The sequence below is a fragment of the Sinohyriopsis cumingii genome, chromosome 2 (genome assembly GCF_028554795.1).
Source record: "Sinohyriopsis cumingii isolate HCF-2022 chromosome 2, ASM2855479v2, whole genome shotgun sequence".
Lineage (NCBI taxonomy): Eukaryota > Metazoa > Mollusca > Bivalvia > Unionida > Unionidae > Sinohyriopsis > Sinohyriopsis cumingii.
Window position 1 is genome coordinate 105566197 of NC_142962.1, and position 8316 is coordinate 105574512.

Sequence of the window (8316 nt, forward strand, 5' to 3'; positions counted from 1 at the left end):
CCTGAATTCACCAAAACTAATGCATGGCATCATAGAAACCCACTAACGATTCACTCCTTGACGTTTTCTCCTAGTAATTGGCTAATTATTTCGGGCTAAGGACTATTTCCACTGCACGTAATTACAATAATCATACAAGTAATAAAAAAATCTAAGAATTCCTTAAAACGGGGCGCTATAACAGAATATGCATGCTCCAGATTTATTACAATACTAAACCATGTGTCCGAAGCATAATAGTTACGGATTTTCCCCTAGTTGGAACCGACGAAAAATGTTTAACCCAGTTATGATCAATGCTGTACGTGCTGTATATCGTTTTGAGTGCATTGACCCCCGAACCAATAGGCATGTATCAAAATTACATTTTTCTTAAGTATAGATAAATGTAGGTTACTTTTTTGGATCAAAGGAGTAAATGTTATAATCTTTCAATATCAGATCTTTACTATAAATTTCTTTACAATTATGTAATTAACTGCTCTAAATTTCATAAATTCACTTGATTTATGTCACGTGGACACTTTATTCAGCGAACTTTCTCAAATTTCATTTAAAATATGCTAACTGCCTCTTTAACAAGGTGTCTTTCTCAGTCACCATTGTCGTGCTGGCTCTAAAATGCAAGGGTACATATTTATAATCAAGAGATTTGTTTATTCTTTATATTGTCAAATATCGTAAATTACTCAGACACAAAATGATTATCTGACAAATATACTAGATTACTAAATGAAATTATGTTAAACATGTCGCCATTAGGTTTACGCAGTTTTAAAGACACTGCAGAGTTTTAAATGAATAATTCTTCTTCATCAGTTATTAATAATCTTAAACCGATTTTCGATTTTTGTTATAATTTTTTTTTTATAAAGAAACAACTTGTCGACTGGAGAAATATATATTTGTTTTTACTTTAAATTTATCTTATTTTACATTTTACTTTTATATTTAATGCGTAAAAATTGAATGTATTTCAAGAAATTACTTGAATACAAGTAAAGATTTTTTTTAAAAAAAACAATTGATTGTATAATGTTGCTTTTAGTGCCCTAATATAATGATTTATCTTCCTGGTATTTTAAATTGTTTCAAACTTGTGCAAAATGCACCGATTTTTAATTCCATCGAATAGTGATGGTCTTACTAATATTTTGTTTTGTGTCTCATCATCCTATTTTAGTTACCAACTTGATTTTATATTAGTTTTCTCGTGACATGAATTAAAGTGAATGGATTTCATGAAAATTACCATGCTATACTTATACACTGTGTATTATCTGGATGCTTGACTCGAGATGTATTACCTCCAATAAATGTATTACCTCCAATAAGCTCTGTATTTCTTTCAGTATAATTTTTCCACAATATATCATAGCTACCTGCATTTGACAACTCTCCAGTAAGTTACCGTATATTCTCAAGGATAGAAATAATCCAACTGTAATATAACATAGACGAGATTTGTCGTCACATAATGCGTCGACAGATCCGGATAGAACATGCTGACTCAGATGTTTTGACACTATGTGATAAATAGATTCGGTATGTATTGTAACCTTGTATGATTATTTTGTGCATATTTTACTTGTTAGTCGTAGCGGTATAATGAAACTACCTTGTATCATGTATAATTCCACCATGACATTGTCAAGTTATTCCATAATTCTAATGTTTTTGAAGTGCACTCGCTGCCAATACATACTAATCCGCCATTTGCACTCTTGGTCAGCGAGCGCTATGGAATCTGATTGGCTATTGGTCGCATGACCTTTTTTTCTAATAAATAGGACCATGTACTTGTAATGTAGAGCTTCACTGTTATCTTGGACAGCGTTCGGAGCAGACGGAAGTAAACCATCGGGTGACGTTGTAACCATTTCATCCATTATATAATATCTCGAGCTATGTTAGATAAACGTAGTTAAGTCGCAATGGTTAGTTCCTAATGAAATTTCATATGCTTGCTTGACATTACAGTGAATTCCAGATTTTATTTATTATTCATGAGGTGACGTCTGTTACCGTATTGGTTGATATGATTTCATCTGTGAATTATCACCATGATTAACCTATGTAAGTGAAGGCGAGAGATCATTACGATCTATATAATCCTGGGAAACATACAAATTGTTCCCTCAGGAACTGATATAAATGTATATTAACGTCAAGTCGCTACATAAACCGTCACCTTTCACCTTCGTTAGAAGGCGAACTCGCGTTGCACCTTCACCTTACGATACTCACCATCTTCAGCATCTGAAGGTTAATATTTCACCTTCATCTTATTCACCGCCCCGATTTAAGCAACTCCTTTCTTGTACTTCGATAACCTGAATTCTGTATGAAATAAACCATTACAAATATATTCTTAAATCCACTAAGAGAGCGGTAGAGAAGGTGCAATTATCTTTGAAGCTCCATTGCACCCCCACCCCCATGGGAGTCGATCACCGTTGTCTCCCGTGATTATCTTGGTTCTAATATGTCTCGTATTCAATCTTAAACATTCATGTATATGTAATTGTACTGACTTTCAGTAATTGCATGTTCACCTGTTCTTGTACTTAAGGTTATTTACAAAAAAATTGTTTCGATGTTTATTCTATACGGTCTTGTATTATTCTTTCTAATCAAAAGCTAGACGACCACTCCGGTGGCCTAGAGGTTAGACCGTCCGTCTCGGAAGCGGGAGGTGGTGGGTTCGAACCCCAGCCGAGTCATACCAAAGACTTACAAAAATGGCACTAACAGCTGCCTCGCTAGGCGCTCAGCAGTAAGAGGTTAGTGTTAGGACTGGTCGGCCTGGGGTCAGGATAATGTGACTGGGTGGGACATCATGCAACATGTCTGCTCTGCGGCATGTTGCCCCAGTGCTAGACATCACTTTAAACTGCCACAATGCAGACATCGTAGCGATCAAACTGAAAAATTGTTAGAGCTACGTTAAAAATCCAAATTACACACACACACACACACACACACACACACACACACACACACAAAAGCTAGACAGGAGGACCCAAAACTATTGTCTCCCCCATATATATATTCATTTATCCACTGTAGAGAATAGACAACCTCAGAACTTATTTTTAGTCAACTTTGCTGGTCGAGAACAAGACAAATACTTAGACTTTTATTTTAGCTTACACAACTGTGTACGTTCGTCACACCTTAAACATTTGTTGATTTGTTTGTAGTAGCGCTTTATGGCACACAAATTAAGTTTCTTCAATTAAATCTGCAGAGCTAATGGTTCACTAGCATGGAAAATTATATTCAACACAAGAATTCTTGACTTACTGATGCACGAGAGCAAGAGCGTAGGTTTTGTTAAAGATATATATCGTGTTCTTTTGAAATACCAGCATGGTGGGTTTTTTTTAACCTATACGTGAACACCCTATATTCTGTCCCGAAACCAGTCTGGAGGAGGAATATTGAAACGTGAGTTCACTGCTGCGAAGAATCATTGTGGAGATCTAAACTTGAAAGGAGACCTGAACTTTTACATTATGCAAGTGTCCATACTAGTCTTCAACCACTCGCTGTCTGGAAGCATGGTACATGTTTTCCTAGTAAAACTTGGACTTTCGCTAACATTGCCTATTTAACTCTGTGTTCAATTTCAACAGAGGATGAATATAACTGTAAACTCTGCAAGAGATTGACTACAGATAGAGCCAATCATATGTTACTATACTGCCAAGCCCTCAACGACGAACGTACTACTATGTTTGAAAAAATAATAGATGCAATATACATTCTAGACTCGCACTGGCTTTTATATCAGGACAATGACTCATTACTTAATATCCTTTTAGGCAAGAGAATGGACATCTTTGAGTCTATGGATGATCAATCACGTCAGGCATTCATGAGTGTGGTGGCTGATGGAATAGACACAATGTACAGAAGAACAAATGAGCTTGAAAACGATATCTGATATTATGCTTGTTCAATAAATTAGGAAAATGGACCCATTTCATTTTGGTCTTATAAAGTATCTACAGGTGTTCTAAGTGAAAGAGAACATGATAATCCATTTAAATCGCCACAATCGAATGTAAATAATTCCAATTCCTTTATTTTCCTCTCTTAATCTATGTTGCGCATATATTTCGTTTGCAATGAGTTCTCTCACTCATGTTTTTAGATATTGCATTTTCTTTACGTTTATATATATATATATATATATATATATATATATATATATATATATATATATATATATATATATTATATATATGTATGTATGTGTATATATGTGTAGATGTATGTATATGTATGCATATGTTTATATATGTGTAGATATGTATATGTATGTACGTGTGTATGTATATGTATATATATGTGTGTATGTATGTATATGTGTATGAATATATATATATATATATATATATATATATATATATATATATATATATATATATATATATGTGTGTGTGTGTGTGTGTGTGTGTGTGTGTGTGTGCGTGTGTGTGTATATATATATGCATATGTGTGTATATGTGTGCATGTATACATATGTATATATGTGTGCATATATACATGTGTATGTATGTGTATGTGTATATATGTATGTATATGTATATATATGTATATATAGTGTACTGTAAGTCCATGCATGTATATATATAGCGTACTGTAAGTCCATGCATGTAAATATATAGCGTACTGTAAGTCCATTAATGTCAAGCTATGTTTCTATCTTTTCTGTATTAACGAAAATTTAACTGAATGAAATCTCTTCTGAAGAGGAAATAAAGTCAGTCAGTCAGTTAGACACACACACACATATATACGTCACCTTTAATTAAAACAGAAGGAAGAGAAAATTGGCAGTTCAAACTTGGGTTTCATAAGATCTTGTCTTTCAGATCTAAGTACGATTGCATCAAATAAGCCTGGTGTTCACGGTTCGATAAACAACTGAATGATACGACTTTGATTTGTGTTTTAGTTACCATGTTTCAACACAAGGTTAATAAAGCGATCAGTGATATATAATCCTCGGTTTGTACGAACCGTTTGTTCTAACAAATTGTGCGCCATAGCGAAGAAGTCTATCCCTACAACAAAAGAAACAAAATTGCAAATTTCTCACTTGTAATGTAACTGGGAATATATGAAACCCCCTTCTAATCTACTGTATGCATTAGTATATTTTATTACTATTTTACAAGTTCTCAATGCATTGTATAATTGTTCCGCTTTGTTTCTCGCATACCACTAACGTAGTCTGAAAGGAATAAACTTAAGTGATTGGTTTTCCTTTTAGGTTGTTTGACTTTTTTTATTAATATAATTGTGTCTTCTTTGAACTTGAAATAGGTGTTTGCAACATCCATAAATTTTCATTTTAGAAAAGCATGGTTTCGCCGTTTCTAGAGAAAAATGTATTATGAAATGTTTGGAATGCATATCCTGATTTTTGGGAGAATTACATACAATGTAAATTATATATTTTCATTGACATATAATTACCTCTATTTAGCGACAAATCTGAAACCTGGAAAAAGATCCGTTACTCTCACGACCATGATGCAACTTTATAATGTATATATTTTGCCTATCTTTCGTTCGCTAAAGGCCATGTTATATATAGATTGTGCTGGATTGGCACAGATATAATGATACTAAGATACGATGTTTAGCATCATATTGCTAAAGAATTAAATTCTAAACAGACTGAAACTGAGGAAAATTGTACAGATTATAAACCTACCTTATGGTGTTCCTGCCGTGCAAAAACCTATCACACTATATCCCATATAATGTTCACAAACGGAATAGCTGTCAGATATAATTGATTGTTGAGGGGGTGAATTATAAAAGAGATACTCTGAATGTGATAATGGTAATATTTTCTACAAATCGGCGAATTATACCTTACTGCGACTGATTTATATTTAAAACAGACAAATATTGTTGTCGATATTTGTATCCAAGCAAAGACAACAATGGTATAAAATTGATTAATTTATGTATTATATTTACTTAGTATAAGCAAATAATATACGACTTCAGAGAAAGTAGTTTCATGTGAATCTATTTACTTTGTGAATAGTAAAGTAAGCTATGTGTAAACATGACATTTCTGTATCAAAGTAATGAAACTTGCAAATAGAGCGGGAGTTAATAAATTTACACGCCTCTCTCTGGGGTCCTTCAGTTTTGAAAAGTAATTAAAAATTATGTTGACCCAATACAAAGTACCAAATCAACATCAACGCCGCAAAAGTGTTCCGGTTCATATATGCTTCTCTAAAGAATTGTCGCTGGGGTATTGTTTCTGGCAAGTGCAAGTGTTGAGTGTGGGAGGGAAAGAGCGTTTAACGGCACATTTCTCATTATTGGCATTATCGTGCTAATGGGTATTAAGTGACTTCCCAAGGACACAAATAGGCAGCAAATCCGGGCTGGCATGGGCAAGTATCGAACCTGCGACCCTTGAACGCTCTAATAATTTTAGTTGTTATTGTTGCAGGGTTTAACACCATTTTCAGCACAAGATAGGCTATTCATGTCGGCCAGTATGAATGATGGAGGAAGAACCCGGGAAAACCTCGGAAAGAACCACCAACCCACGAGAAAAAATGTCGTAAACATTGAACTGACATGAATTTAAAAATGGCCGCAAGCAAATTAACAAACATATGTTAATTGTATTTAATAGGAACAATTATCATTGCTGCCAAGTCAGTATACTTAGCCTACTAATATTATCTCAAGTCAGCAGATGTTACGATACCAAATACTATTAGAAGAAGTGTGTCTGAATTTTTATTCTGAATTATCATTACACGTACACACATGGATATTTGGATGTAAAAGTAAATTAGTTCTCTTGACTGCAGGTACAATACTTGGATACAATAGTGGTGAACTTAGTATTTTCTCGCCCATTTTGATATACCGTATATACACGCTTATAAGTCGAGTCTAAAAACAAAAGTCCTGACATTTATATGCTGAAAATAATAAAAGCATTAAAGCATTTTGGAATGAATTTGCCTGATTTTAGTGTGGCATAACAATTGGAAGTGGTTTTTCTTCCTAACGATGCAACAGATAAAAAATGTTTGGTATGCTTTTAAATGCTTTAATTATACTTGATTCAAGAACTATACCTTCTATCAAATAATGTATTTTGTTTGAGATACTTGTTTCATACATTTACAGTATTGTCATTTACAGGCTCTTTCTTCAACTTTTCTGCTTAGGCGTTTTGAAATTTTGTGAACGTCTTGCAAGTTGTTTTCAATTTCAACGCTACGTGAATTTTTCTTCTTTCGTGATGTTGCCTTTTGTGATAGCTCTTTAACATTAGAAATATCTATCGTTTTACTTTCATTCCATTCGATTTACTGTGCAACACAGTAAACAACTAACGTAAACATAATCTCAAAGCGCGTTGCAACTTATTCCACGCCGTGTTCTAATTGTTTTTAAAACTTTACATCATTTTTATGAACTTGTTGAAAAGGGATGGTATTATAATTTCACTCGTATAATTAAAATGAATGAAATAAAAATATCTTAATGGACAACAAAAATCATGTCCAAATGCGAAATAAAAATGTGTCTGTGTGATTTGGATTTTCAACGTAGCTTTAACAATTTTTCAGTCAGATCGCTACGATTTCTGCAGTGTGGCAGTTTACAGTGACGTCTAGACATGTAGCATGATGTCCCACCCAGTCGCATTATCCTGACACCAGGCCGATCAGTCCTAACACTAACCTCTTAATGTTGAGCGCCAAGCGAGGCTACTATTAGTGCCATTTTTGTAAGTCTTTGTTATGACTCGGCCGGGGATCGAACCCACGACCTCCCACATCCGAGGCGGACGCTCTAACCACTAGGCCACCGGAGCGGTTCCGAAATAAAAATAAAAATATAATTACAGAGTGTATTGAAACAGTAAATTTAAGGCTTGCTACAGATCTTATCGAAAATATTGATAACAAAATATTAATAAAGATATTATAAATCGGAGACAAAAGAATATAAAATAAGTACACGCATCAATGGTTGTCTCAATGATAATAAACACAAAATATCTAACTTGGCGGGAGATATAATTTGCTATGCGATAAAAAGAAAACATCATATCTGATACAACGTTAATAATGATTGGTGTCCCACAAAATAAATTCGAGCGAAATTGACATTAATAAAAGCTTTCATATAAAAGATCTAGGCAGAGATCCTTGTGCATCAACGGGCTTTTCTAACCCATAACAACAAAACTAAATGTTTTACTGGCTAAATATAAGGTATATGAATGTTAGTGAAAACAGGTCTAAA